Here is an 11,446-nt window from a genome sequence, read left to right as displayed (position 1 = left end):
TTTCTTTTACTCTAATTTAATATACACAGATTGATGAGTTCTTTTTGTATATCTCCTTGATCTTAAACATTTACTACAAGCACTCAGAACAGCTCTACTATCAAAAGCCTTGAATGGATAAATCTATAAGTACAACAAATATATAAATATACACAGATATTTGTTCGTCTTTTCATTTGCCAGATCGCTCCCAAGTTGAAATAAATGGTCCGAATAGTCTTTCAAACTGGTCAATGCTGTCTTTGTAAGTGGTCTGAGTTGTCTAAAAAACTGATCCGAGATGTTTTAAAACTGGACCGACTTGTTTTGATCCTAGTTGTCTTTGGTCCGGTTGTCATGTATCAAAAACCTTATGTTAAGAATGGCTTTACAAAGTTAACAACTTTGACTGAATAAACATCTGCTAAAAAAGATACAAATGTGTATTACCATATAAAGAATGTTAACAAACACCTATGGAAATTCAATCATTTGTTATAAAAATCAAATACGTATACTCCTTGTTAACTTCAATGTTGCTACTCGAAAACATACGGTTATGGAATACGCGAACGCATCTTGAATAAAGTCATCTGCGAAAATCTTTTTGTCAATAAATGTGTAACAAACTATTTATACTGCTAATAGAATATTTACGTATCTATTGCACTTTCTTAAAGTAAAACATTATATTCATTAAAAGGCTTGTATTGAAGTCAATTACGTTTTAATGTCTTTGCAAACTCTTCAATGGTAACTCAAATGTAACTCATATATATATATACTGTGTATTTTATCAATTAAATAATATGAAAACCCGCTCAAGTAATTTTTAGGTACGCTGTAGACGATACATATTCTCTTTGCTCTGTTCTTTCTCCTGAGTATATAAAATATTGTTGATATGTGTTTTAAGAAATTTGTCGTTGATCTGATTGGTTATTCTACCTAGTCCGCCGCCACAAGTCTGAACAATGATCTCTTCTACAATATAGACACCTGGGAGCTACAACAACAAATAATTCACTAAAGGGTAAAACCTTATTCGGGAATAGTTGGTATGTTTAGATCATTCATGAACCTTCGGTAGGCAGAGCTATTTGAGATTGAAGGAGTTTATATTCAAATATAAACAACGAGAACGATATAAATGTAATAATCGCTGACAAAATTGTAACACCAAACGACCATCCAATAGAGTAACTTCCGGTTAAATCAATGCCTAACTGTTGATATGTTAAGATGCCATAGTGATCCTTTTGCAAGTCGGCAACGTAGTCTTTACCTTTAACTGCTACTACAATCAAAGTCATCAGAGTAAAACAACCTGTAATAGAAGTAACTAAAAAAATTGACTGTTCAGACTTGATGTTAAGAAAGTCAACGTCATGAGCTTTAATGGATTTTCCTTTAAATATGGACCATTCGGGTTCGTGTTAAAGAAAGGCAATGCCATCAGTGTTAAAAAGCAAGTTTGACCCACAGCTTGGTCATACCAAAACCATTGAAAGTTGTATTTTCTGCTTCTCCGTTTAGCACGCAACATTAAGGCGTAAGATCAGACTAGTCGGCTTCGAGTCGAAATAATGTGTCCTGCTAGGATAACATGTCTTTCTGCTAACTTTTATCTTAGGAACGAAAACATTAAAATCCGGTTCAGCGTCTAGTTTAAACGGGTTTCATATTCATATCGAAATAACACGTTCTCGTTCTAAATATGCATTTAATTTGCCATTGGAGGCTAAATTGTCATCCATCATCATCATCATCATCATCATAACAGATGTTCCTATAAATATAGACAATTAACTCGAATTTTAAGACTATCAAATAGTGGAATGGAATTATCATCATCATCGTCGTCGTCTTCGTCGTTACTTTTTGAAAGTCTTTAAAGAGGTTTTTAATTGAATGGTATATGGGTTGACTGAAGTAAAACATGCACTAAATAATTAAAAAAGAACATCTAGATGTCCCATACTTCTGTGCGATCATCAACACTCTTCTTATTTAATTTTGATTGATTAATTGGTTTCTGTGCCTACCTGCAGAAAACGTAACAAGGGAAGAAACCAGTGATATGTTCTTAGGATTCCAATAGTCTCCAAAGCCAACACTCCTCAAAAGCAATACAATTACTGTTACCATGACGACAAACTCCACAATGTAAAACAGTAATGTTATTATTGCCAAAGCTTGTACTGCGGGAATAAATTCTGAAATATTTTTTAAATCTCCTCAATTATCTAACAAGCTAAGTTACCTGAAACATATCACCATTAGCCAAGTACGAAGCAAATCATTTAAATACAACATGCACTGCATTAATACTAGTTGTATATATAGTCCTTATCATTTCAAGATGAATGGAAAATATGTTCGTACTAAATGTCTTAGTCACGTTTGTGGTGAATGATTTCTAAACAAAGGTACTGTCAAAATAGTTAATATTAAGAGATATACAACACATGGTTCTCACTAAGGATTTTTGGAGGCAAGTCCAGGGGGACTCGTCATTTTTTGTCCATGGCAAGTCCAATAGTGTGAATAAGAAATTTTATTGCTACATAACTTATTATTTCAGTTTCGATGACAAAACGGAGCAAGGAAATGGCACTAAGTTTAGATTATTTTTAAACTTTGGTTATAAAATGATGATATATGTTCTCAGTTGATACAACATTTGACACTCTTGGCGCATCTTTGGACTCATCAATTTTGAAAATAGAGTCCTGACAAAATTTCATGAGTCCAGGACTCACGTACTCACCTTAGTTAAAACCCTGCAACAAAAACAATACTATTCAAATTACGTCCGAAGCGCTTTTCTGGATTTTCTTTCATCAGGTACGCTCAAGCCTATATATTTGTAAGCCGTGAATGTATAAGTATATATCAACGTTCAGAACTGTATGACAAAAAAAAGACCTAAAAAAAGAGTGGCCAAAATCTTCAAGGGACAATTTTGCCCGAAGGAGTTGGAATTTTATTTTCTTAATAATTTCTTAATGTATCAACGGGAAATTCTAGAAAATAGGTTAAAAATCATGTCAGTACCTACGCACTGACTATGGAACATAGCTGATGATACCCCTGGGGACTAACAGTCCTTCGAATATGGTACCAACCTAAGGCTAGCAAAGTAAACAATACTTTATATATAAAAATTTGTTTTAGGTCATCATTGTAAACATTCTTTTTCGGATGTTTCACACCATAAATATACATTATAGTGTCAAAATTTACCCTCCGTTCTTTTACACAACTAACGTCTTTAAACATTGAACATTCTAAGTTTTTAATTATATACACTTTGTAAGATTAAAGTTAATTGTGTTCCCTTAATGGTATGAGTTCTACTGAAACCGGTTTATAAAAAGAGAGGCAAAGGATACGAAAGGAACATTCAAACTCATAAGTCGAAAATAAACCGAAAACGCAATTGCTAAAAAAGAAAAAGACAACAAAGCTATAAACATGATATAGAAATAATTATTCTATAGTTCAATGTAGTTTTATGATGTACAGTGATATACATTAATGAATGAAGATGTCAAACCTGGCTGTGATTTATACTGATTACAGGTCCAACCAACTTCTTGGACATAATAGCAGGCACTCCATAGCCCGCCTTGCATTCCTTGATCGACATGAAGCCAGTTCGGTGTGGCCATTCCAATCAGAAAGCAGAGAAAACCAGACAGATAAACCGCTAAAGCAACCCTGGCAGCTATACAGTTACGGTTGAATGGAATACTATCTATTGCCATCTAGGAATAGAATGACATATTGTTATATTGTAACATCTTTCACAATGCTTTCAATTATACAAAGCGCAAGTATTATACGTTCTTAACATCACGTTCGGGTCGTATATTTTAAAAATACCTTTTATACAGTATCTTTGACGAGTTTTTAATACAATATTCCGGCATTTAAAAGATCGTATCAAAGCAGATATAATTTCAAATACAAAAATACAGGCATTTTCATTTTGTAATACAATACACAAAGAACCTTCTGTCTTCTCGAAATGCAACACTGTGCTTCGCTACATTTATCTTGTCATGAAACATAACATGACGTCAATTTTACAAACAGGTTACATTGATACTCAGTACAACAACACATTAGTGTCGTTTCGGTCTGATGTTTATATTACTAGATTTATATTTCTAAAAATTTCAAGATATTAGTAACATTATTTAGCTACCATGCAATATCATGAAAAGGACATAACTAGCTAAAAGATGTAATACGTACCGTATCAACTTCTTGGTTAATTAACCTTCCTTGTGATTTTTCATGATTAAATGGGCTATCTGATAAAGAATAAAGAAGGAAATAGGTAAATCAATAATGTTATGAAATCTAAACCATAGTCATTGTTTCACTATACAAAGAAAAAATAATGAATCAACATAATTAAACGGCCTAAATAACTTCTAATAGGTCAGCAAGTAAAAACCTTTTCCAGTTCACAAGAAGTATGTTTGATAAAATAATTTCCATAAGGTTCGTTATTGGCAACAACTTCGGATTCAATGATTAAAACAACGTTAAGGAAAATCAAAACAAGAATGGAGCAAAACACAAACCGTAATTGAACGTATATATGCTTTGCTGAGATGAACGTTTTAACATTTTAGCCGTAACTTAAAATACAGGCTTTAGCAAATCAAAATTCAGTTTGAGCAAAAATCTTACCAAAAAATAAGATATTTCACTCTTATCAACATTTTTATATAAGGCATATTATGGGAACATATATTTTGTGAGTAATAAAATTGAGAATGGAAATGGGGAATGTGTCAAAGAGACAACAACCCGACCATAGAACAGACGACAGCAGAAGGTCACCAACAGGTCTTCAATGCAGCGAGAAATTCCCGCACCCGGAGGCGTCCTTCAGCTGGCCCCTAAACAAATATATATACTAGTTCAGTGATAATGAACGCCATACTAAACTCCAAATTGTACACAAGAAACTAAAATTAAAAATAATACAAGACTAACAAAGGCTAGAGGCTCCTGACTTGGGACAGGCGCAAAAATGCGGCGGGGTTAAACATGTTTATGAGATCTCAACCCTCCCCCTATACCTCTAGCCAATGTAGAAAAGTAAACGCATAACAATACGCACATTAAAATTCAGTTCAAGAGAAGTCCGAGTCTGATGTCAGAAGATGTAACCAAAGAAAATAAACAAAATGACAATAATACATAAATAACAACAGACTACTAGCAGTTAACTGACATGCCAGCTGCTTGCTACTCGTCTAAAAGTGTCAATGGAAAGATATAAAAATCAGGCAGTTAGGCAATTTTTGCAGTTTTTCAACCAATGGTAGACGTTTGACGATCTAAACAAAGCTGTTAGATAAAATTCAAATATATTAATACTGATAATGTACCCAACAGCCGAAATTTTCTAGTAAACATTGAAGGATTTATGTTAAATTACATTATGTTTTTCGATTACTAAGGGAACAAGTTTCTCATACCAAAACGTAGTAATAAACGTTTTACGAAAAATTCAATTTGCGTGATGTTAACCAGGTATCCTTCACACTTCTTAGAAATAAGAAGATGTGGTATGAGTGACAATGAGACAACTCTCCATCCAAGTCACAATGTGTAAAAAGTAAACAATACAGGTCAAAGTACGGCCTTCAACACGGAGCCTTGGCTCGCACCAAACAGCAAGCTATAAAGGGCCCGAAAATGACTAGTGTAAAACCATTCAAACAGAAAAACCAACATCGGTCTAATCTATATAAAAAACGAGAAACGAGAAACACTTAAGAACAACATCAACAAACGACAACCACTGAAACAAGTTCCTGACTTAGGACCGGTGCAAACAAATGCAGCGGGTTTAAACGTTTTAACAGGCGCCAACCTTCACCCTAACCTGAAATAGTAGTGTAACATTACAACATAGAAAGACACACTATAAAATATCAATTGAAATGGCTTAACTCAATCAAAAAGACATAATAACAAAAACAAGTAAACATACACTGAACGAATAAATTTGATCTATGTTCATTTAAAATTATATTAATTTACAATAATCATTTTCTGATATCATTGCTTGTGATTATAGGACGGGAAAGGTGTACGTGTGTGCGAGGGGAGGGGGTTGATGGTAGTCAAGTATGCACTTCTAGATTTGAAAAAAATCACATAATAAGCCAGATTGATTTTTTTTATATTAATTACTTTTTTTCAAACATAGCAATCTGTCACTCCAGTACTAAACCTCGTCCTGAAAATGAATGAAATATTTGTCACTGGACGAAAAAAAACAACAATCAATCAACCTTTACTAAACATGCACAAAGCTCTACAGTTTGGTTGATATTTTTGTATTCGGAAGTCTCCATAGGCTTCCACTGACTTTAAAAGTTTTTAAGCGCATTATAGCGTGTTCCACATATACCCGACACCCGAACGATAATCCCAAGTTCATTTTTTACATTATATTCTTTCTGCTCTTGGTCTACAGGAAGCTCTAGGTTTATGACGCCTATACAAGGTAACGAGAATAGAACGACATGCGGTATATTTTTTTACTTAAAATGACAAAATCCTTGGAATCTAATTCCATACCTGGCCAATTGAAGGCAATCTAAACGGTTGAGCATCATCCTGTTGTCTAGGAAACTACTGCGTGTGAATCTTGTTTGATGCTATTCTCTACACAAACCTGCGTATGCCGGTATCTGGAGTAAATTTGATTCAGAGGCTCCGTGTGTGGTTTTGAAATGTTTTGAAACTTTGCATGAATATGATTAGGATGTCTTTTTCCAAAGATCCTCATTTCGTTGGGTCGAACCAGTCACATTTTTCATGAAAATACTATAAGGGAAATTAAGCTTTTCCTGAGTAGGTATTAACAGATTATTATATATAAAATCATTTCCAATGTCTAATAAGGGCTAGCGATGCCATAGAGGTGTCATGTTTATCAACTGTATAATTGCCAAAAAATTCACGAAGTTTTAACCTCTGAAACAAAAACCGCAAATTATATCAAAAAAAAATCCATAAAAGGAGTTGCACATTTTCCATGTTTATGCATACAAGTTTAAAAGCTCCTAGGTTAGGAAAACATGTCGGACCTCGGGTAAATACCCCATTAAGTTATATGGTCCGTCGCTATTGATTTCGAAAACGCAAAAAATTGAAATAGCAAGTACATATTGCTTTAATTTATAAGGTTTGGAGGGGATTTGTTTCTCTCATTCATTACTCTTTTTTCTAGGCTTTCCATCTCTCTTTTCTTCTACATTTTATTTCTTTTCTGCAATACCCTTGCCTCTTGACAGTGTTCCAAAAGGAAGAAATATTATGAGGTTTATCATTTTTATTCCTCACAGAATAATTGTTATGGAATATTAGTTCCATAAGAAATATTTATAATGAAATTGTCTATAATAAAAATTTCAAAGGAACGTCTGCTATAACCAACAAATATACGTGGACATCAGTACTATGCAGTTCAAACATAAGATTCAATTGATATACACAGGTGTTTAAATCTTTTAATCACTTTTGTGTTTTGATACGATACCCATATTCAAAGTCTAATTTGTTAAACACGTCTATTAAAAGGTAGGATTTAAGAATAACAGAACAGAAGCTCTGTTTATTGGGTAGAATAGTACTCTGACAGTCCACCTTCCGTGGTACTGACCCAGTGTTAGTAAACGTATGATACTTAACGTGAACCATTGGTGGGTGGCTGCTTAAAACGTCTAACAGCAAATATAATAGGCATATTAAAGACAAAATCTTGTTCATATTTTTTAATATTCCTTGCTTTGTACTTCATGTAGACCGTCAAGGTCAGTTGAATGTTTAATTTTCTAGTTTACAAGGTAACAGTTCGTAGGAAGATATTATACCAGAAAAGATCACATTATACGGACTCCGAGATGACCAGTTCCTTTCTCGTAAATACTGCAAGCGCTGGACATGCAGCAAATACCAGTTTTTAAGTTTAGTTTTACTCAACTGAAGATCGAATCAACGACCGTCCGTACTCGAAATCAGTATGCTGCATCGAAAACACAATACAAAACACTGGAATAATTTGTATTTGTCAATTATGACGCTCCGAATTGGGCAGACAATTACAATTACATTTATACTTACAGTGTGCATAATAAAAATGATGATCTTTGTTGATTGGAAAATAACAATAAACTAAAATTGATTGATTAAACCATACAAAAGGGGAGACAACAAAAATACAGTGTTCCTACGAAGATATTGAGTAAACACACAACAGCGCAGACTGATTTTCTCTGTATAGTGTTGGAGGAGCTGGCAGGTTACTCACACCTTATTAATTCATTTAGCTCTTTAGTTTTTAAGAATGTTATTTTCGCCGCATTGCGGTGTAGGTGACATAGAAATAATGGTTGTCCGTCTTTCAGTCTGTCTTGTCTAGTTAGCGCCGTCACATGTATAAGGGAACAACCATTTACCTTGAAAAGGGGGGGGAGGGGGTCTGAGTCAGAAAATTTTTTCGCGCTTTTTTTTTAGTTTCTCGACGCTATCAATCAAATTATTTTTTTCAAAATTTAACACTATAAGGTATGGGGAAAATCTGGATTCAGAATATTTTGCTAATCTGCTTGACCACAATATTATTTCCATCAAATTGGGGATCAGAATATTTTTTTAGGAAAAAACCATACCCCCCTCTTGAGGTTAAATGGTCGTTCCCTAATTCTTTCCAGATATTTTTGAAATGTGTATCAAAAAGTTTTAAAAAACAAATGTCTTGGACGAGTTTGAAAATTTACTACTAGCAAGTAAGACAATGCATGAATTTTTTGTTGGAACTATTGCCCTTGGACAGATAAAATATGTGCATTGGCGGGGGAAAATGAGCCACTGTTCTTTTTATTACCACACTGTATAAGATCTTCATTTGCCATCAACGATATCTTTTGATTTGTCATCTATAGATTTAAAGTTAGTAAATCTAGATAATATTATCGAAATAAAGTCTAAACATGATGTTACGTAACGCTGGTTAATTCCTATCAGCAACAGTGTATCATGTTTGTCATGTAATTGGAATTATATTGTAGCATGTTTTATTGTGGAATTTATTAAACAAGGCAAATACTGTTTATCGAAATCATAATGTTTCATTGTGAATTTATTCATATCTTACTGAATCATGAATGATTACGTGAGCTAGGTAAAATGTTCAAGCATCTGTATTTCTTTCCCTCGAGTTAACTTTTTTCACGTGACTACAATAACCTGTTGATATACTGACTACGTCTTTCAACATCAACTGATAATCAGGTGTTTTTGGGTGCTAACAGCATGGAACAGTATATAAGATGGAGGCGTCACTACAATCACGTTTTCATAGATTGAAGAATTGCGTAACTGGGATCATTTTACAATGCACGTACCATTATTAGAAAATAAAGAAAATAAGAATAATGTAAAACTGCATATTATTATGCTTTTGATCAAGTCTAAATTTACTTTGCGCCAGGGCGGTACAGCAAACAACTATCAAATAGTTTTACGACGATATCAGAAACGAATTAAACAATATGAGGGCTGTACGGCAATTAGACAACGACCCAACGACAAAAAAATCGAAAGTCATATAGACGTTAACACACGGTCTTCAACAATAACAGGTGTCCATGCAATATGTCAAGTATATACAGTATAGTGAAACCTAATGGCATATATATGTACACATTTTCCCGATAAATTTCAAGTTATGTAAAATATAAATACGAGGAAAAAAAAAAAAAAATTCTAAAAATTCTATGCGTTCGAAACACACAAAGCCCATAACCCGAATGCCGAATGCACAAATACCGAGACACGACAAGAGTCATACAACAAAATATGATATAACAGTACAAAGACATATAAACGGGAATGTCATTTATTATTTGTCTAGCTTTTGAATTTTAAGTGCATCAATAACTCGAATTATCAATGACAAGAAGACATATAAAGTATTTAAATTGCAAATATTAGACTATCTTTTGTTTTTCAAATGATATATTTCAGCTGACTTTTGTCATTCTTTTTTGTACTTGTATCCCGATATCGTTCAGTATAGTAAAATGAAAAACATGGCTGATTTAATAATTGGGACTATAGAAAAAGATATAAGTCCTTGTATTTTCTACTTTATTTACAAAGAAATTCTATGTAAAAAAAAGAAAAAACTAATCCAGGAATTCAAATAACGAAAAATGTTCAACTCGTGACCGAACAACACTGATAACTTCGCACATTCGTGAATCAATGTGTTTTTCTGTCACTCGTTTACTATTTTTTATATTTGAAATCTTGGATTAGTTCTTCTATAGATATTACATTTATTATCAATAAAATGTTTCATTTTATTTATGCATAACAAATTACATTCGAGATTTACATCAGATAATTCAATTTTTTATCACATGCAATTTTATTTGCTTGTTTTGTTTTGTTTTGTTTTTTTATTTTGTGAATAAACCTTTCATCATTCAAATACGTATACAATTTAACCACTTGTAAGACTTGTTCCACAAAATTTTATTTTAGAAGGACGGATGAAAAACATTATAACCTCCTAAAGTTAGTTTCTTGGGGTATAACTGCAGCATGTTGTTAAATTATTATGAAGCTCACAAGTAATTGAAGCATGTTTGTTAATGGTTATTGTGACCGTCTTATTACTTTTTGATTTAAAACAAATAAAGTCGTGATTTCCTGACACTTTACTCTTCAATACATTATAGCAGTGCACTTGCCTCATTTAATGTAATACTTTAGGGCGATAAATGGTTTGTCACAAAACAGAAAAATACTTAACCTGGTTCTTAACGTCGGTGTTAGATTAAAAAAAGCAGCAAAGTGATATAGCAAGAGTAATGTCACAAAAAGTCATCCACTTCAGCGACAACAAATCAATACGAAGAGATGAATATAAATTATAGAATGTATCAACAATGAAACTGTGGTCTTCATTCATATAATGAACATGTTTAGTAGATTAAATCTGTTTAAGATAAAGACATGCCTTCATACAAACATTAAAAACGTTTAAAATAAACAAACAATCACATGCACACATGCAACACAACACATACAAATACCTGGGTATCTCTCTTTGATGGATTAATCAATGACTGACAATTTGTGTCTGTATTGATCACACAAGAACGACAACTCGTGTATGTTAAAAAGTCGTATTGTATTTGTTATTTTCTGTACTATAAACTAGCAAATCAGGAAATGATAATGCAACGTTTTAACCATGGCTTGTTCTGATTCTCTATATTATATACAAAGTCAGATAAATAAGATCTCGGGTTCTTTTTCTTGTGTTCAACGTTTACATTCTGATGTTTGCCTTTTAAATGAATGAACAGCGGAGTTTTATCGGAAGTCCCATAGCAATATCTCATTAATGATTAAT

General features: G+C 33.0%; 1 long non-coding RNA gene across 1 annotated transcript; it reads right to left on the bottom strand.

The window, feature by feature from the left end:
- Positions 1–408: 408 nt before the first annotated feature.
- Positions 409–11,161, bottom strand: LOC127735590 (uncharacterized). The gene is made up of 5 exons (XR_007998510.1): positions 11,124–11,161; positions 4,243–4,301; positions 3,539–3,749; positions 2,025–2,195; positions 409–1,306 (listed from the first exon to the last, which is right to left on the bottom strand). It is a non-coding gene; the product is annotated as an uncharacterized LOC127735590 (long non-coding RNA).
- Between the last annotated feature and the right edge of the window lie 285 nt (positions 11,162–11,446).

This window comes from Mytilus californianus, unplaced genomic scaffold, assembly GCF_021869535.1.
Source record: "Mytilus californianus isolate M0D057914Y unplaced genomic scaffold, xbMytCali1.0.p SCAF_1, whole genome shotgun sequence".
In the NCBI taxonomy this organism is placed as follows: Eukaryota; Metazoa; Mollusca; class Bivalvia; order Mytilida; family Mytilidae; genus Mytilus; species Mytilus californianus.
This window is presented reverse-complemented; position numbering and strand designations above follow the sequence as displayed.